This window comes from Urtica dioica, chromosome 8 (genome assembly GCF_054948205.1).
Source record: "Urtica dioica subsp. dioica isolate 48M chromosome 8, U.dioica_male_clone48M_v1_H2, whole genome shotgun sequence".
NCBI classification, from domain to species: Eukaryota; Viridiplantae; Streptophyta; class Magnoliopsida; order Rosales; family Urticaceae; genus Urtica; species Urtica dioica.
Genome location: NC_142763.1, coordinates 17,412,641 through 17,439,111, shown reverse-complemented (window position 1 = coordinate 17,439,111; position 26,471 = coordinate 17,412,641).

Sequence of the window (26,471 nt, the reverse complement as noted above, 5' to 3'; positions counted from 1 at the left end):
TATTTTTGGTACATAAATATTTTATGATGAGGAAGTGCTAAATTAATGTGTTGAGAGTGTGTTCCCCTATTTTATTTAACTAATTTCAGCAATTACGTGTCTTTAAGTATCTACAGCCATGCGACTATTTTTGGTTAAATTGTTGCCAATAAAAAAATATAACTCTTTAAATTTTTATACATTATGGTTTTATTAAAGTTCTGCATAATTTTCGTTAAACCAGCATTGTTGACATAAAAAAATAAATGCATATATACTTATATAAATGTAAAACAGATCACGCATACAATAAAATACTGTGAATCAATTCAATTTCGTACTCGGTATTTGATTCTCTACTACAAGTGCACAACACCATAGACCATACTATATACCTATATCCATCAAATTGTTCTGCAGAAAGTTTGTCAAAAAAAAAAAATTGTAGCTACTTCAAGGAAAGCATTGTTGACATTAAAAAATCAATGCATATATACGTATATAAATGTAAAACAGATCACGCATACAATAAAATACTGTGAATCAGTTCAATTTCGTACTCGGTATTTGATTCTCTACTACAAGTGCACAACACCATAGACCATACTATATACCTGTATCCATCAAATTGTTCTGCAGAAAGTTTGTCAAAAAAAAAAAAAAAAATTGTAGCTACTTCAAGGAAAGCATATTATTTTTTAAAAAGTCAATGAGCTTTCTGTGTGTATTCTTTAAAAGTCAAGGAAAACATACTATATACAGAAAACAAAATCATAATATGAAGTATGAACTAAACTTTCACAACCTAATCCCATAACCTCTGTACCTGGACGTTGTCGTAGAGCTCAAACAACGGAACTGCGAGTACTCTCTCTCCGACAAGTGAACAACGTAAAGCTTTTTGCATTTCTGTAATGAACCTGGCAAACATCGGAAGAGAAATATTGACATTTACACCGATAATAGCAACAACCCAAACATATATAACCAGTAAAGGCTACAGATTTGAACAAATATGTTTGTTCCATTGCAACTTAACTACCAGCTGAAACACAACTGGATACCAGAGAAGAACTCTACAAAAGTCATTATTTACACCCTTTACAAGATAACTTCTAAAACATGCCAGCTGTCTTTCGCTTCCTGCTGACGTGAAACCACTTTCTTATTCAAATTGTATGGTTTCAGGTCATGCACTCTTTCCGTATCATTATACAAATTCATCTTTCTTTATTTTCGGAATATTCAGAGGAAAATATCAAACGTATGTTATGATCCTACAAAGCCCATATTAGCTTTGTAAATCCGATATAAAGCTTATTGAGATATATATAAATGACTGTAAGCTAACATCTCACGTTGAAAGATAACTTGAACATGAAAAAAAGATGCAGTAGCTGAAATATGGTAACATACGTTGGTGACTGTAAGCTAACATATCCCATATTAGTGACTGTAAGCTAATTCATATTTATGCATACGTAAGTTATCTTGTATCTCCTATAAATTCACATATATTCCCATCTCTTTACGTTGGTTTCTTAGTGCACTTATTTGAATAACTTGTTCTCTGGGATGGATGGGTTTCCCTGCTTTCGTATCATTAGCTTGTATTTCAGCAGTGAAACAAAAGACTTGCAACGGTACATGTGTATAAAAAAAAATATAGGAGAGATACCTTGAGATGATCAGGCATGCGCTTAAACTTCTTTACAAGATCCTTCTCCAAGGGAGCTGCTCCGGAAACTTGAACTAAAAGTCTTCGCATCAGCTGGATCGCCACTTGATCTGCCGAGCCGAAATTAAGCAAAACAAGAACTCTACACAATGCCAAGATGTAGGACTTCACCATTAACAATCCACACTCTTGAAATCATAATGAGATCAATCAATCTAATTGAAACTCAATCAATAAGTCAGCCTAAAATCTCAATCAACCAAAAACCATGAATCACCAACTAAATCAATCCAAACAACCACGATTTCGGAATCCCCAAATCAGATGACAATTTCAAACCTTAGAAAACAATTAAAAAACCCCTAATTTACAAACCTAAAAGTCTGGAAGCTGATGACGAAGACAGAGGAATCGGGCGGCCGAGATTCTTCGGAAGCGTCGTTGCCAGCGAGGACAGAGCAGAGGTCAGCGACGGGGCGGAAGCGGCTTGGCAGAGGCGGACTCGGCGGAGGAGAAAGAGTCCTGTCAAGTCGCGCAGAGGACTCGGAAGCGCGCGTCGAGAGAGACAACAGGCGAGAGGGAGAGATGGCGGCGCCCGGTCGCTGGTCGCGCAGTCGGCAGAGGCGCGCACGCAGTCGGGGTCGGCGCTCGCGCAGGAGAGAGGAAGAGAGGACCAAGGAGAGGGAGCGGGTGAGAGAGAAGAAGAGGGGAAAAGGGTGGTGGCGACAGCTGTATCGAACAAGTGTGAAAACAAAATCAGAACAGCAAAAGCGTGAAAGAGATTTGGATTTCATATTGACTTACTCTCTATATCCGGAAGCTCTTGCGCAAGACATTTCTTAATTTATTTTTTGTTGATTTGGAATGTAAATGAGACAGTCCAGTGTGAGTGATGGAGAGACATTTACCATTCCCGACCATGAGTTTGTCACTGCCATTGTACTCAGTGTTCATGTGAAGCTTGTCCAGCTCAGCAGTCACGTGATTCGTTGCACCAGAATCAGCATACCACGCTGGATCAGCTACAGTTTCAGGACCAGCATAGAACGCTGCCTTGTTGAGTGGATTGTTGTTGATGCTTGTTGCTGGTGCTGAGATAGGTCCTTGGAAGGACTCATCGAGTCTGTGCCAACACGCAATAGCCACGTGTCCTTGCTTACCACAGATCTGACAAGTAGGTCTTGAGTTTGAACCTCGACCACCAGTGAAACGTCCTCGACCACCTCTGCCCCTAGAGCGACCTCTACCATGAGTATCTGTGTAGTTCGCCATTGCTCCATTGTAGTTTGTTGAGACTGACTGAACATCAATCGTTGATTGTGAGGTGAGCTGGTCAATGCGCGTTTCTTGTGAGAGAGCCATAGCTAAGACCTCTTGGACGGTTATTCCAGACGATTCACCATCACATTGTTGCAGACGGTTGTTTACCAATGCAACAACAACATCATACTCAACAGGTAATCCCATGAGTAGTGCCAGGATCAGATCATCGTCGGAGATGTCACCACCAGCCAAGAAAATTGAGTCTACGATGGCTTCCATTTTGGCGAAGTAGTCACAGATCGAAAGACTTCCTTTCTTTGTTGCTTGGAGCTGAGTCTTCAGAGGAATTAACCTAGCCTTCGATCTGACAGCAAAACTCTGTTCCAGAGCAATCCACATTCCATGAGAAGAACGGATTCTTGTGACTGACCTGAGAATCGTGGTTGATAGAGACGAAAGGAGCCAACTCAAGAGAAGCTGATCCTCTCTCAACCACTGGATATACTCTGGATTTGTTGATTTCGTGACATTTCCTTGCGGATCTGTGTGTTTGACGAATTCCTTGGGGTAGATCTTCGTTCCAAAGACAAATCCTTCAAGGTTGTGTCCAATTACTGCTGGTAAGACTTGGCTTCTCCAAACAGAGTAGTTTACTTTGTCGAGCTTGACAGAGATTGCGGATGAGAGAGTAGGAGCGAAGTGTGGAGAGACTGATGATCTCGGGATCTCTGATGACGATGAGGAAATTCCGTCGAACGCCATTGATATATCTCTGATACCAAGTGAAGCTTTGGATAATCTCAGATCTAGGAGAATCTAATGCTCTAGAGAGAGAATCTTCTCTATGAGACTTTTTGTGTATTTTTATTGCTTAACTGAATTAATTGAGTTACACGTATTTATATAAACCATAACTGTCTAGATACATTGTATTTATCTAACTATCTTCCTAACCGCCTAACCGTCTTGACCAGCGCCTTGACCAATGGGCGCTCAGCTGGCACGGCAGGTGAGCTGGCTGTGATCAGGTGTGGACCTCTTCAGGGTTGTTTCTATCAAATGTCGATCATAAGCATACCTTAGTACAGTTCCCGACGCGCGATGGCCCTTTCATCCTTAAAGTGACTAACAATATTGGACACTCAAAAGAACTAACTATTCCTATAGCATTTTAATTTTCCAAGTTTTAACATCTTTAAACTCGGTGATCTCGTCTTCTAGCTAGATCTACAAATCTCATTTACAAATCAAGTGAAGTGATTTATATCTGAGATGAAATGCAGTCGTTTCAGTCTCTGCTTTTGTTTTTATTTTATCTTGTGTATAGACACGTGTATAGCACGGATAGGCTAAATTAGTTATGTTAGTTGCTCCGTGTATATAAACACACACATTGTACATTTTCTGGTTAATGAGAATTTGCATACTCGATCTCACATTGAGTCGAGACCATTCTCTCCCAAACACTCTCTCAGTTTGATCTCAATATGGTATCAGAGCTCTAAATTCCGCCATTGTTAGAGCATTTTGGAGCTTCGTCTTTACCTGAACTCGAGTCATCGGCGATACTCTGTTTCTGGCACCAAGTGAATGGAGGAACAGAGCAACACTTCGATGGAGAATTTAGCGTTCGGAGCTTCACGAAGGTCAGTAATCGATGATCCACTGAGTGCATATTATCTGCATCATTCAGACAATCCAGGTACAGTTCTCGTATCTCAATTGCTGAATGGAGATAATTATGCGTCGTGGAATCGATCGATGTTGATTGCGCTGTCCGTGAAGAACAAGTTAGGGTTTGTTGATGGATCTATCGTGAAACCTGATGGATCTGATCCACACCTATTGAATTCATGGAGACGCAACAACCATATCGTGATCTCTTGGTTGTTGAACTCTGTTTCGAAGGAAATTTCATCGAACATTTTGTTCGGAGAATCAGCTGCGGAGATCTGGAATGATCTGAACGAGAGGTTTCAGCAATCCAATGGACCGCGCATTTTCCAGTTGAAACGAGAACTCATAAACCTAACTCAAGATCAGCGATCGGTTGGGATGTACTTCACAAGGTTGAAAGCAATTTGGGAGGAGTTGAACAATTTTCGACCAAATTGTACTTGTGGAACGTGTAAATGTGGAGGTGTGAAGAAACTTAATGAGTTCTTCCAAAATGAGTATGTGATGAGCTTCCTTATGGGACTCAATGACTCGTTCTCAGCAGTGAGGAGTCAAGTGCTACTCATGGATCCTATTCCTGCAATCAACAAGGTGTTTGCATTAATTACACAAGAGGAGAAACAGCGAAGTGTTGGAAACGAGCATGGCAACATGGAACAAACCAGTACTGTGGCGATGGCAGTGAAAGATGACTTGCAGAAGAAGCCATACAAAAAGGACAAGGAGAAACCGACGTGTGCTCATTGCAAGATCCCAGGCCACACTGCTGACAAGTGCTACAAACTCCATGGCTATCCCCCGGGGAGCAGGAAGCCGAAGAGTCAGGTCAACTGTGCTGAGGCCAAAGATCAGGCAGTCAAGCATGAGGATCAAGACCAGCTGACAACAACTCAGTTGTATGTGTTGTCAATGGTGCCCACAAGAAGAGTAGTAGTGTCTATTTATGTACATTTGATGTCATATAGTCTTACGAAGACTCTTGCTTGTAATTGCTTATTCATTAATAAAAAGTTGAAACGTTCATTCAATCTTCCTTGTCTGAAGCTTTATGATAAAACCATAGTCTTATAGTCCATAAACAAACTAAACAACTTACGAAGAGACAAATGTAGATTTGCATGAACAAACTCTTCGTAGTTTGCTTAAAACGATATATTCGCAATCTTAGGGTCAAAGGACTATTGACCTCAGTATGATTGTTAGAAGAATCTATGATGTCTGGTTATGAGGCATTGAGAGTTAGGAACTCTATAGTTCTTCTAGGTATCTTCCGAAGGTACTGAATTGACCAGTGCACTTCTAGAGACAAGATAAGAACAAACCATTTAACCTCTTATGTCTCGAAGTCACTATGTATGAATTGCATCATGCTTACCTTAATCCTGAAATGAGACATGCCATTTCACACCTTAGTATTCTCATTTGAGAAAGTCAAAGTTCGGACTCACTATGTGATTCCGAACAAGGCCTATTGGTGAAGTACTAAGTTGTGAGTCTGTCATGAGTAACTTTGTGAAGTTCTCATAGATATGGAATTCATGTACAAGATTGCTGAAATGCAATGTATGTCACCTCATGCTTTGTTCCTTGGAGTGTGAATAAATGAACTGGCCAGTGTCCAAATTGAGTCTTGACTCTTTTGGATGAAACAATGTGACTTGTTAGCTCCTCGTCAATACATTGTTTCTAACTTATTCACAAGCGACAAAGGAGTTGAGGAAATAACAGCTAGAAGGGTAAAATGGTAATTTAGTAAATCCCGACTAGCTGATGACATTCATGAAGGGTAAACATAGATAATATTCAGTGGATCCGCTCATCATAATTAGGTCGAATTCTTGAGTAGAAAATAAATTCATTTGAACCGAGAGATTTTCAGTGTCAGCTCTTTAGTGGAGTCAGTTGGCATTAAGCTAAACTTGGAAAAGGTTTGTGAACTTTTGAGTCCAAGTGTTTAGCTAAAGCTTTGTTCATTTGGGTCCATGAGGTCACTGTCACGAATCACATCGATAGGAATAGTTAAACTGGAAGCTAAGCCAAAACAAGAACGAAAATAGTTAAAAGGGTATTTTTGTCTTTTGAGACAAATGATGAAATGAATGTCAATAAATTTTTTGACAAGGTCATTTTGTGACATGTTTCACTCGGCCATGACTTGATCATTGGGCCTTGTGAATTAATTTCGTTTCATAAGAATTTTATTGAAAATTCTTAATGGGCCTTTTTCTTATGTTGTCATGAACAAGTGAAGAAAATTCTAGAAGCCTTTCTAGAAGTGTTGGGCGCCCAAAATACCCAAGAGAAAGAGAATATTTTGTGCATAAATGTATCAAGATACTTGCCAAAAGAAAAAGAGGAAACAAATTTCCTATGCTTGCCATAAGGAAATTCGGCCAACACAAGCAAAGAAGAGGAAACATATTAGGAAACAAATCCCTTAAAGGGAATGAGATGTTGGGCGCATATGGAGAAAAGGGCAATAAGAGATTGCTCATGAATGCTTGGAAAAAAGAGGAAACTCCCATTTCTAAGGCTAACCCTTCTCCTATAAATAGGGCCCTCATTCTCATTGTTTTCTCATTCCACATAAGTTAGAGATTGAGAGCTTCTCTCTCTAGACCTTGTGGTGGCCGAAAATCCTCTCTCTCTCTCTCTAGTTTATTTTCGATTATTTCTTGTCTTGGCACCTAGGTCCTCACTCGACCTAGTGTTTAGCTCTGCGACTTCGAGACTCGTTCTCAAGTCGTAGTGTTTAAAAGTGCCCACTCACTGATTCCTTCTTTTCGAGTGATTTAGTGATAGAAACTTTCGTGGTTGCTCGAGGTGCCGAGGAAAGAAAGAGAGACGTGCTGCGAGGGGAGACGAGCGTTGCAAACTTTCCACAAGCTTCTTCAAAGTTCAAGCTTCAAGAAAGGTTAGTAAACTTCTAGCTCATATTGGTTTTTATTTACATGCACATGCTCTTGTCTAGGTTAGTAAAAACTAGTTTTACTTAAAAAGAAAATTTTTAAAATTCCGCCGCTTAACGAAGCGTTAAACTTTTTCTCAAACCCTAGATCGATTCCAACAAATGGTATCAGAGCTATGGTCAAAGGAATGCATGTGCATGTTTTTAAATTATGAGCTTGAAAATCGTTTTCGAAAGTTTACTAATTTTGTGACAAGTTAGAATTGTAATCTTAGATTTTTAATTTATTGCTCTTGTCTCTAAATTAAAAACCATGTTGATTTTCTATGAGTTTGGGATGATGTTAAAACACATTAGAATCAGTTCTAAAAGTTTTTAATTTTTTATATTGAAAAACGTGTTTTAAAGGTTTGAGATTTTTCGAGTAAATTTTGTGACTAGTTTTATTTTCTTGCTAGTTTCGTTTATTTACTTGAATCGTTTTATGCATGTTGTTATTTCTTTTATTCTATGTTGTTACCCTGCTAATAAAACACAAATAAAAGCTTTAAACAACCTCATAAAACGTTCCGTTACACTCGTTTCTTTTTCGCACCTAAAAGGACAAAGCTTTAATTTATTTCTTTTTCTTCGAGCTGGAATGTAAACACGCATTAAAAGCGGCATAACTCTCTGCTCAGAAATCGAAATTTAATGATTCTTGAATCAAATTAAAGCTCTGTCTGTCCTCTGTCCAATGCCACCGGTTTCGGCTCAAAAGGACATCGGAGCCGCCAGTTATGGCGATTTTACTCCGAGGTGCGCGGCTGTCTGAAACTCCAGTTTTTTTAGAAATCCGGATTTTCAAACCCCACTACCATGAGTTATAGAACTCTAATGAGAAAACTTTCTTGAGCAAAAATGTTTTTCATATGATTATAAACATGATGTGTAAAGATTAAAAGTTTTGTTTTTTGAAAGATTAATTGAAATTGAATTTTTACAAAACTAGTTTGAATTTTGAAAAACCGTTTTCACTTTCAAACTTGAAAATATTTTGTCATCCAAATCAAATAAATTTTCAAAATGTTTTCAAAACTATATCTATATCACATATGTTCAAAATCTATATGCTCTTGAAATTTTGAGTGGGAGGTCTCTTTGTAGACAAAACCGAAAAATAAAAAGATGTGTAATCTCAAACTTTCAAGTGTTCGAGTGAGTTGAAGTTCACACTTCCCTCACGCACTTTCCCGAAATAGAAAATAGGAAAAGATCGAGTATGTCCCTTGTGCCTTTATGCACTAATACTGCTCTGAACATGTCGATCTAGGATTCTCTTCTAGTTGTCCGCTCTGTCGCTCTCTAACTAGGAAATTTGTTTCCGAACTTAAAAGAGTCGATGAACCAACTCCAAAAACTAAGTGGGAGGGTTATACTTGTTGTTTGTAACCCACGATCCCCAACACTAATGAAAAGTGCAAGTGTCGCCGGACTAAGAGTCACCCTCGTGGCCCTCTCTTAAATGAGAGTACTCAAGGGCGCTTTGCTCTGATCATTGCTCAATGAGCTACGTCCAAGAGTGAGACGATGATGACAAGACCTCCCCTCGGCGGATTGTTTTTCAAAGTCAATCTTTTGGACTAAGTGGTTGGTTACACACTTAGACTCAATCCCTAGTAATCCTCCCTCGAGGCCCTGCGAAAGGATGTGAGTGATCAAACCAATTTACAAGGTGGCTAGTCAAAATTGATGTATTGACATCTTGGCTATGCATTAATGATGAGTCATTTACTTATGAAAGGAGACTCGTTGCGGCCTTCCCTCGAAGGAGTAAAGTGTCATTTCGTTCATAACACCTTTGGATTTTATAAAGTCTTAAACAAACTTAAATCCTAAACCAAAGACTAATCATAAACTTGTTTCAACTTTTCTAGGCAATATGTCTCCCAACTCTCTCTCTTTCATTCTTTCCTCGAACAAACTCGAAAACGAAAACTACATAGACTCGAAACGTAACCTCGACATAATACCTACCGTTAACAAGCACAAATGGGTACTCACCACCCCGCGTCCTCCTCTGACGAATGATGATTCAACTCAAGAGGACAATGACGCCTTAGCGGCCTGGCTTCGATCCGATGAGATTGTGAGGTGCTATATCTTAGCATCTATGAACAATATGCTGAAAAAGCAACATCGTGACATCGAGACTGCCGCCGACATGCTCTGCAATCTCCTTGAGAGTTTTGGAGGGCAAAGGCGTCAAGCAAGGCAAAAAGCAGTCCGACAGTTTATGAACTGTCATATGAAGGCTAGGACTCCTGTTAGAGACTTTATGATACTGATCATTAGTTTTCTAAATAAAATGGAAATCCTAGGATCTGAGACTGATGGGAAGAATCTCATAGATATGATCTTAGAAACTCTCCCCGCGTCTCTTGATACCTCCAAGATGAACTACTCCATAAACAAGCTAGAGTACACTGCTACCAAACTTATGGAGGAACTTCACACTGCAGTAGGTTTCACTAAGAGAAAGAGGAATCAAGGAGAGGCACATGCTACTGAGCAAAAAGCCTCCGCCTCTGAAACTGTGAAGAGACCTTACAAGGCCGATAAAAAGAACTGTCCCGCCTATCTCAAAGCAAAGGAACATAGTATTGTACTAGTTACCGAAGCATGCTTAGTAGCTGATAATGTATCAACGTGGATTCTTGACTCCGCTGCTACTAACCATATTTGCTGTTCCTTGAATGGTTTCAAGAAAACCAAAAGCTTAGAGGAAGGCGAGTTCTGTTTCAAATGGGGTGATGGGAGCCTGGTGTCTGCCAAGGCTGTGGGATCCGTGACGCTGTCTTTTGAAGACCGCACTTTAAACTTGAATAATGTTTATTTTGTTCCTACCTTTGGGAAGAACTTAATATCCGTTGCTCGTCTTCGTGAGCAAGATTATTGTTTAAAGTTCATTAAGAATGGAATTCGTATTTCGTTTCCTGATAATTCTTTTGTCACTGACGCATGTATGAAGAATGCTCTTTTCTACATCTATCCCACTCAACCTTCTCTTTTAGACACCGAAATAGATAATGATCTAATTAGGGAGCCAAAGAGGATCAAACTTTCTGAATCCTCCGATCTAACAAAATCAACACACCTATGGCACTTAAGACTTGGTCATATCAGTCTAGAAAGGATTAAGAGACTTGTGAGGGATGGTCCACTCCAAGCCTCTGCAATAGGTTCACTACCTACTTGTGAATCCTGCATAGAAGGAAAAATGACTAAGCGACCTTTCTCTGATAAAGGTCGAAGAGCCACTGAGTTGCTGGAACTAATACATTCTGATGTATGTGGTCCGCTCAACCAACAGGCACGTGGAGGATACGAATACTTCGTTACCTTCACTGATGATTACTCAAGATATGGGTTTGTCTATTTGCTTAAACACAAATCCGAGACCTTTAACGTATTTAAGGTCTTTAGGGCTTTAGTGGAAAAGCAAACTGGCAAAGTGATCAAAACCCTTCGATCTGATCGAGGTGGTGAGTATATGTCTGGAGAGTTCGATGACTTTCTTAAAGAAGAAGGTATCGCTTCTCAGCTTACCGCGCCTGGCACACCTCAACAAAACGGAGTGTCAGAGAGAAGAAACCGAACTCTTATGGAGATGGTTAGATCAATGATGAGTTACTCATCACTCCCGCTTTCCTTTTGGGGATATGCCCTCGAAACAGCCGCCTACATTCTGAACCAAGTTCCGTCCAAAACGGTTCCTGGTACTCCTTATGAACGATGGACTGGCCGTAAAGTGAATCTTGGCCGCATCCGAATTTGGGGTTGCCCTGCACACGTGCTGAGGCAAAAGACTAGCAAGTTGGCTAGTAGGTCAGAATTGTGCCTGTTTGTAGGATATCCGAAGGAAACCAAAGGTTTTACTTTCTATAGTCCCGAGGACGATAAGACTTTCGTTAGCACGAATGCTCGTTTCCTCGAGGAGGACTTTATGAAGGATGCGAAACCTAGAAGCAAAATTGTGCTTGAAGAAAAGTTGGGTGAGGAAGCTTCTACCTCATCTGTAAGAACTGTTCTTACCCCAACTGAAACGAAACCTAACTCATCAGAATCTCGTCAAGTAGTACTTCGACGTAGTGGGAGGGCTACTCAAAAGCCTGACAGGTACATGTCTTATGGAGACTCTCTTGTAGCCGTCTCCGACATGGATGATCCTGTTTCCTATAGCCAAGCAATGGCTTGTTCTGAATCAAACCTTTGGCTTGACGCCATGAAAGTTGAGATGCACTCGATGTATGTCAACAAAGTCTGGAAACTTGTAGACCTTCCTGAAGGGTTTAAACCCGTAGGGTGTAAGTGGATATACAAGAAGAAAAGGGGTCCTGATGGGAACGTTGAGACGTTCAAAGCACGACTTGTGGCGAAGGGTTATACCCAACAAGAAGGGATTGACTATGAAGAAACCTTCTCGCCAGTCGCGATGCTTAAATCCATCCGCATACTCCTATCCATGGCTGCAGCTCTCGACTATGAGATCTGGCAAATGGATGTCAAGACAGCCTTTCTGAATGGCAATCTTGACGAGCGCATTTACATGGCTCAACCAGACGGTTTCGTGGATAAAGGTCAAGAGACCAAGGTTTGTGAGTTGCTTAAATCCATTTATGGACTAAAGCAAGCATCTAGGTCATGGAATATTAGATTCGATGAAACTGTAAAGAGCTTCGGCTTTGAACAGTCAATAGATGAGCCTTGTGTTTACAAGTTAATACACGAAGGCAAAGTTGTGTTTCTGGTACTATATGTCGATGATATACTACTCATTGGTAATGACGTGGGTAAGTTATCTGAGGTTAAGGTCTGGCTAGCAAAGCAATTCGATATGAAGGATCTAGGAGAAGCCGCGTACATTCTGGGGATCCAAATCTTTCGAGATAGGAAAAACCGGACCCTGTCGCTCTCTCAAGCATCTTATATTGATAAGGTGATGGATCGCTTCTCGATGCAAGACTGCAAGAGGGGTCAAACACCCTTTAGGCATGGAGTTTCACTCTCTAAGGACCAGTCTCCCAAGACTGCACAAGAGATTGAAGACATGAGGAAAATTCCTTACGCCTCTGCCGTAGGAAGCCTTATGTATGCTATGCTTTGCACTAGACCTGACATCTGTTTCGCCGTTGGCGTAGTTAGCCGTTTCCAATCCAACCCTGGACCCGAGCACTGGATTGCTGTTAAGCATGTTCTTAAGTATCTTCGAAGAACTAGGAACTTGATGCTTACATACTCAGGTACTGACCTGACTATGACGGGATATACCGACTCCGATTTTCAAGCGGATAAGGATTCCAGGAAATCCACTTCGGGATCTGTGTTCATCCTTAATGGTGGAGCTGTTGTGTGGAGAAGTATTAAGCAATCTTGCATTGCTGACTCCACAATGGAAGCAGAATATGTGGCTGCTTGTGAAGCATCCAAAGAGGCTGTATGGCTTAGAAAGTTCCTTAAGTATTTGGAAGTTGTTCCAAACGTCGACGAGCCCATGACCCTTTATTGTGATAATAGTGGGGCTGTCGCTAACTCAAAGGAACCTAGAAGCCATAAGCGCTCTAAACATATTGAGAGGAAATACCATTTGATTCGAGAGATCGCGCAACGCGGAGACGTGGAGTGAAGTAGATCTCTGGAAGATCCATTCACCAAGGCCCTAGCGAACATGGTCTTCGACCAACTTCGAGAGGGATTAGGCATGTAGGACTACTCACATCTTCTTTGAGTCAAGTGGGAGTTTGTTGTCAATGGTGCCCACAAGAAGAGTAGTAGTGTCTATTTATGTACATTTGATGTCATATAGTCTTACGAAGACTCTTGCTTGTAATTGCTTATTCATTAATAAAAAGTTGAAACGTTCATTCAATCTTCCTTGTCTGAAGCTTTATGATAAAACCATAGTCTTATAGTCCATAAACAAACTAAACAACTTACGAAGAGACAAATGTAGATTTGCATGAACAAACTCTTCGTAGTTTGCTTAAAACGATATATTCGCAATCTTAGGGTCAAAGGACTATTGACCTCAGTATGATTGTTAGAAGAATCTATGATGTCTGGTTATGAGGCATTGAGAGTTAGGAACTCTATAGTTCTTCTAGGTATCTTCCGAAGGTACTGAATTGACCAGTGCACTTCTAGAGACAAGATAAGAACAAACCATTTAACCTCTTATGTCTCGAAGTCACTATGTATGAATTGCATCATGCTTACCTTAATCCTGAAATGAGACATGCCATTTCACACCTTAGTATTCTCATTTGAGAAAGTCAAAGTTCGGACTCACTATGTGATTCCGAACAAGGCCTATTGGTGAAGTACTAAGTTGTGAGTCTGTCATGAGTAACTTTGTGAAGTTCTCATAGATATGGAATTCATGTACAAGATTGCTGAAATGCAATGTATGTCACCTCATGCTTTGTTCCTTGGAGTGTGAATAAATGAACTGGCCAGTGTCCAAATTGAGTCTTGACTCTTTTGGATGAAACAATGTGACTTGTTAGCTCCTCGTCAATACATTGTTTCTAACTTATTCACAAGCGACAAAGGAGTTGAGGAAATAACAGCTAGAAGGGTAAAATGGTAATTTAGTAAATCCCGACTAGCTGATGACATTCATGAAGGGTAAACATAGATAATATTCAGTGGATCCGCTCATCATAATTAGGTCGAATTCTTGAGTAGAAAATAAATTCATTTGAACCGAGAGATTTTCAGTGTCAGCTCTTTAGTGGAGTCAGTTGGCATTAAGCTAAACTTGGAAAAGGTTTGTGAACTTTTGAGTCCAAGTGTTTAGCTAAAGCTTTGTTCATTTGGGTCCATGAGGTCACTGTCACGAATCACATCGATAGGAATAGTTAAACTGGAAGCTAAGCCAAAACAAGAACGAAAATAGTTAAAAGGGTATTTTTGTCTTTTGAGACAAATGATGAAATGAATGTCAATAAATTTTTTGACAAGGTCATTTTGTGACATGTTTCACTCGGCCATGACTTGATCATTGGGCCTTGTGAATTAATTTCGTTTCATAAGAATTTTATTGAAAATTCTTAATGGGCCTTTTTCTTATGTTGTCATGAACAAGTGAAGAAAATTCTAGAAGCCTTTCTAGAAGTGTTGGGCGCCCAAAATACCCAAGAGAAAGAGAATATTTTGTGCATAAATGTATCAAGATACTTGCCAAAAGAAAAAGAGGAAACAAATTTCCTATGCTTGCCATAAGGAAATTCGGCCAACACAAGCAAAGAAGAGGAAACATATTAGGAAACAAATCCCTTAAAGGGAATGAGATGTTGGGCGCATATGGAGAAAAGGGCAATAAGAGATTGCTCATGAATGCTTGGAAAAAAGAGGAAACTCCCATTTCTAAGGCTAACCCTTCTCCTATAAATAGGGCCCTCATTCTCATTGTTTTCTCATTCCACATAAGTTAGAGATTGAGAGCTTCTCTCTCTAGACCTTGTGGTGGCCGAAAATCCTCTCTCTCTCTCTCTAGTTTATTTTCGATTATTTCTTGTCTTGGCACCTAGGTCCTCACTCGACCTAGTGTTTAGCTCTGCGACTTCGAGACTCGTTCTCAAGTCGTAGTGTTTAAAAGTGCCCACTCACTGATTCCTTCTTTTCGAGTGATTTAGTGATAGAAACTTTCGTGGTTGCTCGAGGTGCCGAGGAAAGAAAGAGAGACGTGCTGCGAGGGGAGACGAGCGTTGCAAACTTTCCACAAGCTTCTTCAAAGTTCAAGCTTCAAGAAAGGTTAGTAAACTTCTAGCTCATATTGGTTTTTATTTACATGCACATGCTCTTGTCTAGGTTAGTAAAAACTAGTTTTACTTAAAAAGAAAATTTTTAAAATTCCGCCGCTTAACGAAGCGTTAAACTTTTTCTCAAACCCTAGATCGATTCCAACAGTATGAGCAGTGCAACCAGTTGATGGCGATGCTCTCCAGTCACATGAACACCTCCAAGCCTAGCTCATCCAATTCAGATGTCAATCAGACTACCTATGTCACAGGTGCCTGTTACTATGCCAACTCTTGTGATTACTTATCAAACACACATACAGTATGGCTTTCAGATTCTGGAGCTTCCAAGCACATATGTGCTCATAGCTCTCAGGTCATAAGCCTCAATCCCATCAGTGGTGCTACTGTTACACTACCCAACCATACTGTCATACCAGTTCATTTGTTTGGAGATGTCAGACTCAACAATAATCTGGTTTTGAGAAGTGTGTTGTATGTTCCTGGATTCAAGTTCAACTTACTGTCAGTTGGAGCTATCACTGAGCAGTCTGGTGTTGAAGTTACATTTACAGATGTTGATTTCGTCAAGCCTCCTCCTTCTTCTCGAAGTATGGAGGATTTGTGCGACAAATGGTCTGAGATGGGCATCGGAGAGGAAGAGGACGGGGATGTGTTAGTCATTGAAGAGGAGGAACTTGCGAGCACGGCGGTCGATCTCTCTGACTGCCTTCTCGGGAGGCTGCTCCGGCAAAAAGCCTTCAACCGAGGTGCGCTTAAGTCGGTCATGGCCACGATTTGGAGGACGAGTGGAAAGCTCGAAATCAGCGATCACCGGGACGGAATCCTCTGCTTCCGGTTCGGGAACAGGGCCGATAAGAGGCGGGTCTTGGAATTGGGGCCATGGACGTTTGACAAATCCCTCCTAGTTTTGAATGACCCTGAGATTGAAAAGGACAAAGATGATGAATTCCGACATGTGGATTTCTGGGTTCAGATTCACGGAATCCCTCTCAAGTTTCGGTCGGCAAGAATGGGTGAGCTTGTCGGAGGACGAATAGGACGGGTTACCAAAGTTGACAAGGATAAGGAGGGTAGAATCAGTGGGGATTTCATTCGGGTCCGTGTCGCGGTGGACATAGGCAAACCTCTGATGAAGGGAACATTTCTAAAGCTTGGGACGGAGGAGGGGAAGGCCTGGGTGACTTTCCGATACGAAAAACTCGGAGACTTTTGTTTCGTGTGTGGAAGGCTCGGGCACTGTGGCTCTGACTGTCATGAGAAGGAGGAGCTGGGTGTGGGGGGAACCCCAAGTATGGAGCTGGGCTGAGAGGACAGCCCCCTCACAAATCTAACGGTGGTACTTGGAGGTTTAACGGTGTGGGACCTAACCGGGAACCTGGTTGGGCTGGGCCGGAGTCCTGTTTTGCGAAAACTCACCGGGACTCGTCAAAAGCTTTGCAAGAGGAGTCGGGGGAGAGAGGCGAGAAACAGAGGCGTGGGAAGGAAAAACAATCGCCGCCGATGGAGACAGAGACCGGCCCGACCGCGACTCTGACCAAGCCACCGACAAGGGAAGATGAGCCGACGAAGGATAAAGAGATCAATCCGGGAGGGCCGCCGAGTGAAGCCATGGATACCGAGATGCCGACTGAGGAGAACCACCACGACAACCCTGGTCCGACGACGGTTAGGGCTGACGCGCGTGGATCTCAAACGAGGAGCGAAGTCAATCCCTCGGCCACCGGGTCTCATTGCCAGTCTGGGGTAGGCAAAACTTACCCTAAAAAAAAGGAGGAGGGTTTTGGGGCCGTTTCGGGGAGAGGAAGTGACAACGGCTCTTTGGAGCAGGTTACTAGTTCTGGTAAAGAGAAAGCTACAGAGAGCATGAATTCTGGGGCAGTTGGTGAAGGATTTATCAATCCCGCTGAGGACCTAGTGGGTATTTCGAGTGAGCTGGGACCCACTGTCCTTGGGGCAGAGGAGGATTTGGTCAAAGATGGAGGGGAAGACCTTGTTGGGCCTACCAGAATTTTTAAGCCCAACGGCTTGGAAGGCCTTGCCCATGACTTGGCTGGGAAACTTGCTGGGCCTCTTCGGCAACGCTCCAAAGGCCAGTCTGGGCCCCTTTTTCAACCGGGCCTGGACCCCTTTGGGGCTCTTCAGCACAAGGGCCAGGACCCCCCTAGGAGTTTCACTGCCAAGAGAACGCCCTGCGAGACCAGGAAAAGGCCCCTTGGGTGCAAACCGGGTCTAGGACGGGATGTGGGAGCCGAGACAAAAGCGGGGGCTGTCGGCGACAATGAAGGTGGGTCGGGGAAGAGGAAATCGAGCGAGAGGGTCAGAATTGGGAACGTCAAGAAGATGGCACGCATGTTTGAAGCCGGCGGAGGTGAGACCAATGAGGGAGGCTACACCGACGGGAAGAAGGCGAGCCCTTCTTCCACTCGTCGGGTGATCCAGTAGGAGATGGTAGCTGACACGGGCCCCGGGTCCGATGGTGAGAGTGGGCAAGGGAGAGTGTTGAGATCCACGCTCGACACTCAGGTAAGTCCATCTATCTCCCCTCATTCTCTTGCGCTTCAGTTTGATATAGGACATAGAGACTTACTTTCTGCCACACATGACCTAGAGAGGAGAGACTTATTTTCTGTTACTCGCACTTTGGAAGTTTCTAGTCCGTTAGATTCGACCTTAGTTGTTACTGATGAGAGAGCGGCGCCCCTCGAGAGCGAGGGCCGCCGAACGCGATGATAGGTGTTATCTGGAACGTCCAGGGGTTAGGCAACCCCGGGACGAGGTCAGCCCTCCTCGCCCACGTTCGTGATCATAGTCCCGATTTTATCTTTCTGTCGGAGACTAGACTACGGAGTGAGGGGGCTGAAAGAGTGAGAGTGTTGCTGGGTTTTGATGGTTGTATGACGGTGGACTGTCTTGGTAGGAGTGGAGTCTTGATGTTACTTTGGAAAGAGCCTGTGAGATTCCTACTCGGGACGTTTTCGAGATATCACATCGAGGGAGATTTGGTTAACGAGTTAGGCGAGAGTTGGAGATTTGCGGGGATCTACGGTGATCCAGTGAGCGCTCAGAGGAGACATACTTGGGAGCTTCTTCGTCGCCTCCGGAATTCTTACACGGGTCCTTGGTTAGTTGGGGGCGACATGAACGAAGTCGCCTCCAACTCTGAGATTAGAGGAGGTAGAGATAGAGGTCCCGGCCAGTTGTCTTCTTTCAGAGAGATGATTTCGGATTGCGACATCCATGACTTAGGCTTTGAGGGAGACCCCTTCACCTGGCGCAGAGGAAGTATATAGGAGCGCTTGGATAGATGCCTCGCGAGTCACGAGTGGAGCGATCTCTTCCCTTCGGCCACTGTTCGACACTTGAGGCTCTGGAGTTCGGACCATAGACCACTTCTTCTGCTTACAGCGGGTCTCAGAGATCGCCGGCGGAGCAGGAGGCCGAGGCGTTTCTTCTTTGAGGAGTCTTGGATAGGTGAGCCTGAGTGCGACGAGCGGATCCGTAGAGCTTGGGAGATGGGCCAGAGTGGTGATCAGAGTCCGAGCTTAGCTGATGCGATCTGTCAGTGCAGACAGAGTCTCTCCCGCTGGGGCGGAGAGAGGAACTGAGAGATCAGAGACAGGATTGAGAAGCAGAAGAAGATCGTTGAGCTTGCGGATCTTTCGGGCCCGAACTTTTGTATGGAGTCCTTCAGACGGGAGGAGAGACAGCTTGACGCCTTAGTTCAGAAGGAGGAGCAGTACTGGAGACAGAGGAGCAGAGTGTCCTGGATGCGGTGCGGGGATAAGAACACAAAGCTTTTTCACCGCAAGGCTTCTGCTAGGAGGAAGAGGAACGCTATCAGAGGACTGGAGGACGATCACGGGGATTGGCACAGTGGAGACACTGAGATAGAGAGGATCGTCTCCGGTTACTTTGGTGACATTTTCTCTTCCACGAGGCCTTCTTCGCAGAGTATCGAGTTAGTTTCTGCGGACGTACAGCCTAGGATCTCAGAGGCTTTGAACGCCGAGTTGGAGCGCCCTTTTGAGCCATGGGAGGTGAAAAAGGCGCTTTTCTCGATGGATGCGATCAAGGCCCCGGGAAGTGACGGCTTTCCCGCGATTTTTTACCAGAGATATTGGGACGTAGTAGGCGAATCGGTCTTGAAGACCTGCCTTGGGATTCTTAACGACGGGGACGAGGTGGCCACCATTAATGATACTGTGGTCACCCTTATCCCCAAAGTCGAGGACCCGAGTCGATTAGCCTGTGCAACGTGATCTATAAGATAGTGGCCAAGTGCTTGGTCAACCGTCTTAAGACTACTATGCACGTCGCTATTTCTGAGTCCCAGAGCGCTTTCGTTGGTGGTAGACTGATCTTCGATAATGTCATGGTTGGTTTCGAGGCTCTCCACACGATGAAGCGGAAACGCTTCGGTAATGGAAAGTGTGCGTCTCTCAAGCTCGACATGGCGAAGGCTTTCGACAGGGTTGAGTGGGTCTACCTAGAGTCGATGATGCTGAGATTGGGATACAGCACGCGTTGGGTGCACCTTATCATGAGATGCGTTACCTCAGTCAGATTTGCTTTCAACATCAACGGCTCCATTCGAGGCAGTGTGACTCCTTTCAGAGGCCTCCGCCAGGGGGACCCTCTCTCTCCTTTCCTCTTCCTCTTCTGCTCTGAGGGTCTCTCGAGCCTCTTTCGAGCGAGTGAGGATTCCGGAGCGATTTTAGGAGTCCGGTTCCGGGATATCCATGTGTCTCACCTTCTCTTTGCGGATGATAGCTTGGTTTTTTTCCGAGCGACTCTTGACGAGTGTGAGAGGGTTACTGACATTCTTCGAACTTATTCTATGGCCTAGGGCCAGATGGTGAACTTTCAGAAGTCCGATGTTTGTTTCGGTACGGAGGTTAGCGATGAGGAGGGTGAGGTGTTGGCTCAGATCCTAGGTGTCAGGAAGACAGACTGCCATAAGCGATACCTGGGTCTTCCCGCGTTCACGGGTCGGCGGAAGGCGAAGCTTTTTGGATTTGTGAGAGACCGTGTTTGGGCTAAGATTAAGAGTTGGAATGGCCTCTCCCTCTCGCAGGCTGGTAGAGAGGTCCTCATTAAATCCGTCCTTCAGTCGATCCCCAGTTACGTGGCCTCGTGCCACAAGATCCCGCTGCGTTTGATTAGAGACATCCACTCGGCGATCGCCAGATTCTGGTGGGGGGGTGGAACGGCGACGAAGAAGATCCACTGGTGCAAGTGGGAGGACCTCACGCGACACAAGTCAGAGGGCGGGATGAGCTTCAGAGATCTGGAGAAGTCCAACCAGGCCCTTTTGGCTAAGAGTGTCTGGAGACTTCTCAGGAGACCGGATAGTCTGGTAGGTCGAGTCTATAGTCAGAGCTACTTCCCCGATGGTGATATTATGACAGCTCTCCCTGGCTCGTGCAGCTCTTCCATTTGGCGCAGTCTTCTCTGGGGACGTGAGATCATTCAGTCCGGTTCGAGATGGCGGATCGGGGACGGGGAGTCTGTGTTGGTCATGGGCGACAGTTGGGTTCCGAGGGACAGACCGGCCACCTGGATTGACCCCCATTGGATTCCCCCCGATATGCGGGTAGCTGAACTTATGAGACCCGATGGTAGCTGGGACGTTGATCTTATCACAGCGATGTTCGGTGAGGAGGCCGCTGCGGCGATCCTGAGCATTCCGTGTGGGGGCGAGGGCACTCCTGACGTGCGTCGCTGGCATTTCACTGAGAACGGAGAGTACTCCGTCAAGAGCGGCTTCCGTGTTGCGATGGAGAGAGCCAGTACTCCGGTCGCCAGCTCTTCAGATCCGACGGTGATGGAGAAGTGGTGGACGAAGTTCTGGCAGCTGAGAGTCCCTCCTAAGGTGAAACTCTTCTGTTGGCGAGTCTGTTTAGGCCAGATCCCGGCCAGAGCAGTCTTAGCCAAAAAGAGGATCACCTCTGACGACAGCTGCCCTGTCTGTCAGGAGGCGAGAGAGACTGTTTTCCACGCGTTTTTGGGTTGCAGGTGGAGCAGGAGAGTCTGGAAAGAGGTGGGCTTCGGCCATATTGTTCCGCCTTTTAGAGACAGCGATGTTTTCGACGCTATCCTCAGAGCGATGGAGACCCTTGAGGTTCGTTTCCATGAGCTTTTCATTACCATTATTTGGGAACTTTGGAACCACAGGAACAATGTCTTGGCCGGGAGATCAGCTTGGAGCCAGCCACAGCTAGTCCAGTGGACGGCGAGCTTCCTCGAGGAGTACAGAGCGGCTATGGTTGGGGAGTCTCCGACGAACACGAGGGTGACTACGACCCCCAGATGGACCCCCCTACGGACGGGACCCTCTCGATTAACGTCGACACGGCACTCGCTCGCGACCGTGGAGGCTTCGGTGTCGGTTGTATTGTTCGAGACCACACCGGAGAGGTGATCGCCTCGCAGACGCTTTTCCTGGCTAGGGGGTTCTCCCCCCAGCTTGCGGAAGCGTATGCTGTCCTCCAGGGCATAGAGCTAGTTCGCAGCGTCGGTGGCAGGAGAGCAGAGATCCAGTCTGACTGCTTGGGGGTGGTGAGGATGATTGATGAGGGCGTGACGCCTGCGACAGAGCTTGGGACGATCTTGCTCCGCATCTCTAGCGCGTTATGCGGTTAACCATCACTCGTCCTCGACCTGGCTGGGTTTAGTCCTGCCTTGTTCGGATGAGGCCATTAGGGCCGATGATCGCGAGTTGAGGTCCCGCATGGTCTCCTAGGGCCCTGTTTGTTTTGAGCTTCCTTTTCCTTTTCCGTTGGTTTCTGTTTATCTCCTATCTTTGTAACCACGGTTTTCCTCCGCCATACGTGAGGGCTTTTATGAATTTTCGTGGCTCCGACCACGTTTCCTCAAAAAAAAAAAAATATAACAGACGTCAAAGGTGCCATGGCTGATAACCAAAAGAATTTAGGGTATGTTTGGTTGGTGACTTTTTAAGGGAATGGAATGGAATGGATTCCTTAAATTTATTATTCTTTTATTTGATTCATTTTTAAATGAGGTAATCATCATTATACGGAATGATCATTGCATTAATTTGATTCTTTATAAATTGGGATGAATGAACCATTCCACCGTGTAATGAAATATTCTTCCCAAACTGACCTTTTATATCATTTAATATATATTTATATTTGTAATCTAAAACTAAAACGAGCGCCTTCTCGTAGAGCACGACGGAGACGATCATTCCCAGGGCGGCGACAGTGAAGATTGACGCCGGAGGGATCTCGAAGGCGCCGTCGACAGCCGAGCCACCGCAAATGGTAACTTTTGATATGGGAGGTTGTGAAGGTCTTTGACGAGACATTCGGCACCACCCGCCTTCGCCGCCGTTCTCTTGCCGGAGAAGATGCGACGCCGACGATGAAGACGACGGAGACGAGTAGTCTAGAGTAGGTTCATAGATGAACGCAAAGCGATTTCAACATATTTTCATTTTTTTCTTTTATCGATTGTTTTGTCGAGTTTGTGTATGGAAATTGTTAGGCATGGGAGATTAACCTAAAAAAAAAATCCAAAAAAATTGAAATTGGTTTTGCCTGCACAACACCCAATGAAAGGGAAAAAAAAATCGGGCCCTCAGATTATTCTCCTAAATAGACAATGGATTTGAAGTTTTATTGAGAAATATGGTTTAAAGTCCATTTTAGTTCATCTTGTTTTACTGTATCAGTCCATGCTGAGAAGAAGACGAAGTGGTAGTGATAAAAAAGAGAAAGTTGGTAAAGTTATGAAAATGGTAATATGGTAAATTTTACTTTCCATTCTTTTGGAGTTAATATTACAAACCAAACAAAAAAATATAATACCATTCCATTGTCATTGCCATTATCATTCCCATTGCCATTAACATTCCATTTTTTATTTTAAACCAAACATGCCCGACCTTCTAAAAAAAAAAACAATATTGAAACACTTAATAAAATAGGTATAAAATAACACATATCAAATAGCCACATTTGTTTGGTGCTGATTAATTATTAATTTCCGTTCAAACAGCAGATTGCGTAAAATCACATTTTGAAACAACGTGCAAATTGCAAAGATGCAATGCAAATGTGGGAACCACAGCCACAGGTCCATAAATGATAAATCATAGCGAAAAGAAACAGTGGAATTATTGGTGAGGACCTACAAAAACATAAATTTCTTTCATACAAAAAATGTTAGCGCTGCTAATCAATAATTGTAGATAATCAGTCCAGTTATGCATCTGTAAGGTTCACAATGTTGTAAGGAGTAATTATGTGTGTGCGATAATGAGTCCAGTTAGGTGCGTGCGACATTATATGTATAAATTCATTACAGAATTAAAACTACAGCGTTGCTCTTAGATAAAGTGACGCCAAAAGTCTGTTTTCACATCATGATCAGTGTCTTTGAGTGGTGGTTTACACCAGACATAATTACCAATGGTCTTGTATTTTTTATTTCTATTTGATTGTTTGTTACTTTATCACTTTGAATAAAAGATTAGAACTGCTTAAAAACGATCAGCTGGTCAACAAATTGTTTCATTCATAGTTGAACAACTATTTTACACCCGTTTAGTAATTTCAGAGGATTACTAGCAAATAACTAGTTTTCCATATGTTAACAAATATTTTATTTACTGTTTCCGAAAGAATCAATTAGCATATTAATTTATACGCACACCATTAATTTATTTTTATACGCACACCATTAATTTATTTCAAGTGATTGTTTCATCATTAAAATAAATAAATTAGGCTTTTTATACGCACACCATTAATTTCTTGGGCAACTACCAAGACTAGACAGATAGATGCTTTGGATTTTTTTGTGAGTGCATAGAGATAAAGTGAAATACGCACACCATTAATTTTTTGGGCAACTACCAAGACTAGACAGATAAAGTGATATGGTAGATAAGAAATGAGTGCAGAGATGCTTTGGATTTTTTTGTGAGTGCATAGAGATAAAGTGAAATATTTGTCGCACACCATTAATTTCTTGGGCAAGTTGCAATGGTGTCAGTATTGGAAGGTTAGAGAGAATGAGAGTTTAGAGGGCCAATCTCAATCACTTATTAAAGAAACGCTATTAATAAAAACAACATCTTTCGATTTATATAAAGTTATTTAACCCTCGCGTAGTTGCGGGTAAGTGAAAAAAAAATAGAGTTATGCTATTTAAAAAAAATATTAGCTTATGAATATAATAATAATAAATTTTATGATATTTACATAACCAAAATTTAATATATATAATATTTGAGTAATGCATGTATAGAGAGATTAGAGACATAATATGCCTCTCAAGACTTTGTCATGAAGACCCAATCCAAAATTATTTTGTTTTCCTAAAATAAATAAATAAAATTAAACAGGAACGTATATAAATTATAGCGGGTACGAGTAACGAAATCGGTGTACCCGACTTTACTCGTACCCGTTGCCATCCTATTTGCAGTTTGTGTTTGCATTCATTTCCAACTCATTGAAACAGTTTCCAACATTACTGTCGTAGCACAGTCCTACTATGCTAATGCTATTGCTAGCTAGTCCATATGAGACCAACTCAAACAATGCTGCTATTTTTATTTTTTTATTGTGGTATTAATTTGTCTTTTAAGCTGATCTCTCTTAATGATACATATTTATTGATCCCCAGCTACCTATTTTACATCTATAGCTGTTTCCTTTCTACCTATATCTATCTGCACCTCTCATATCTATCTCTCTCTCTCTCCACAGATCGTCGTCTGTTTGGACAGTTATCGTTGTACACTACCGACGTGCAAAGCATTTTTAATAGCCATAAATATTGTATTAATATTTCTTCTCCAATAATAATATACTCTTACAGTTTTAACGAAGAAAAAAAAAGAACTATTATATATATTACAGATGTCTATACTGTCGGCTCAGATTGGTTTTTATTATTAACATTATCATTATGCAACTCTTTTTTTTCTTTTTTTTTTTAAAAGGGGGAATGCATCTGGTTGGTTATTAACTTATTACTATCATAATTAAATCTAATTAAATCAGATAAATGACAGACATGCCACATGAGAAGAGACAAAAGAGAGGTAAAGCATGCTAGAACCCCCAAGTTTAAAACGTGCGTGGTGACTTTTACCTTCATTTTTTTTATCACTCATACAATTTAATCGGTAAAAATTTCTATGTACTAATAAATTAATTTAAGGGCTCTCTTCAGATATAAAGTCATATGTAAATTTAAGTTTTGTCATATCTCCAAATTTTTATGGTATAGTTATTGTTATGCCGTCCTTTTCTTATGGTAAAAACGACGCCTCAATTGCAAAAACGACGTTACAATATAGAAGGACAATTTAGTCAAATGCTAAAAATACGCATGACTAAAAACAAGCGACAAGCGAATTTTCAACAAGCGACAAACGAATTTTCAACAAGCGACAAGCGAATTTTCAACAAGAGACATGCGACAAGCGAATTTTCAACAAGCGGCATGTTTTCCCTATAAATAGCTCACTCACACAAATCAAAAGGAATAGAGAATCCTTTGAACTCAAAATTCTCTCAACCCCAGAATTCTCTCAGCCAAATACTCTCCCAACTTCAAAATTATCCCGGATCATAAACAAAAACCGAGAGCCACCTCTCGGCGGGAGGAAAAAAAAACAAAAATCCAAGAATCCATTCACATAGCAAACACACTCGCCCTGAACTACGTCATGACCTGATCCCACAAAGCGGGTGCGTAGGCAGCTCACGAAGAGCACGGTCACACCCCCCAGGATCGACCTCCAGCCAGGTTCGACCTCCAGGCGAGCTCGACCCCCCAGGCGAGCTCAACCTCCAGGCAGGCCCGACCTCCAGCCAGGGTCGACCTCCAGGCGAGCTCGACCCCCCAGGCGAGCTCAACCCCCAGGCAGGCTCGACCTCCAGCCAGGGTCGACCTCCAGGAGAGCTCGACCCCTCAGGCGAGCTCAACCTCCAGGCAGGCCCGATCTCCAGCCAGGGTGGACCTCCAGGCGAGCTCGACCCCCCAGGCGAGCTCAACCTCCAGGCAGGCTCGACCTCCAGCCAGGGTCGACCTCCAGGCCAGGCTCGGCCTCCAGGCGAGCTCAACCCCCCAAACGAGCTCAACCCCCAGGCCAGGCTCGACCTCCAGGCGAGCTCGA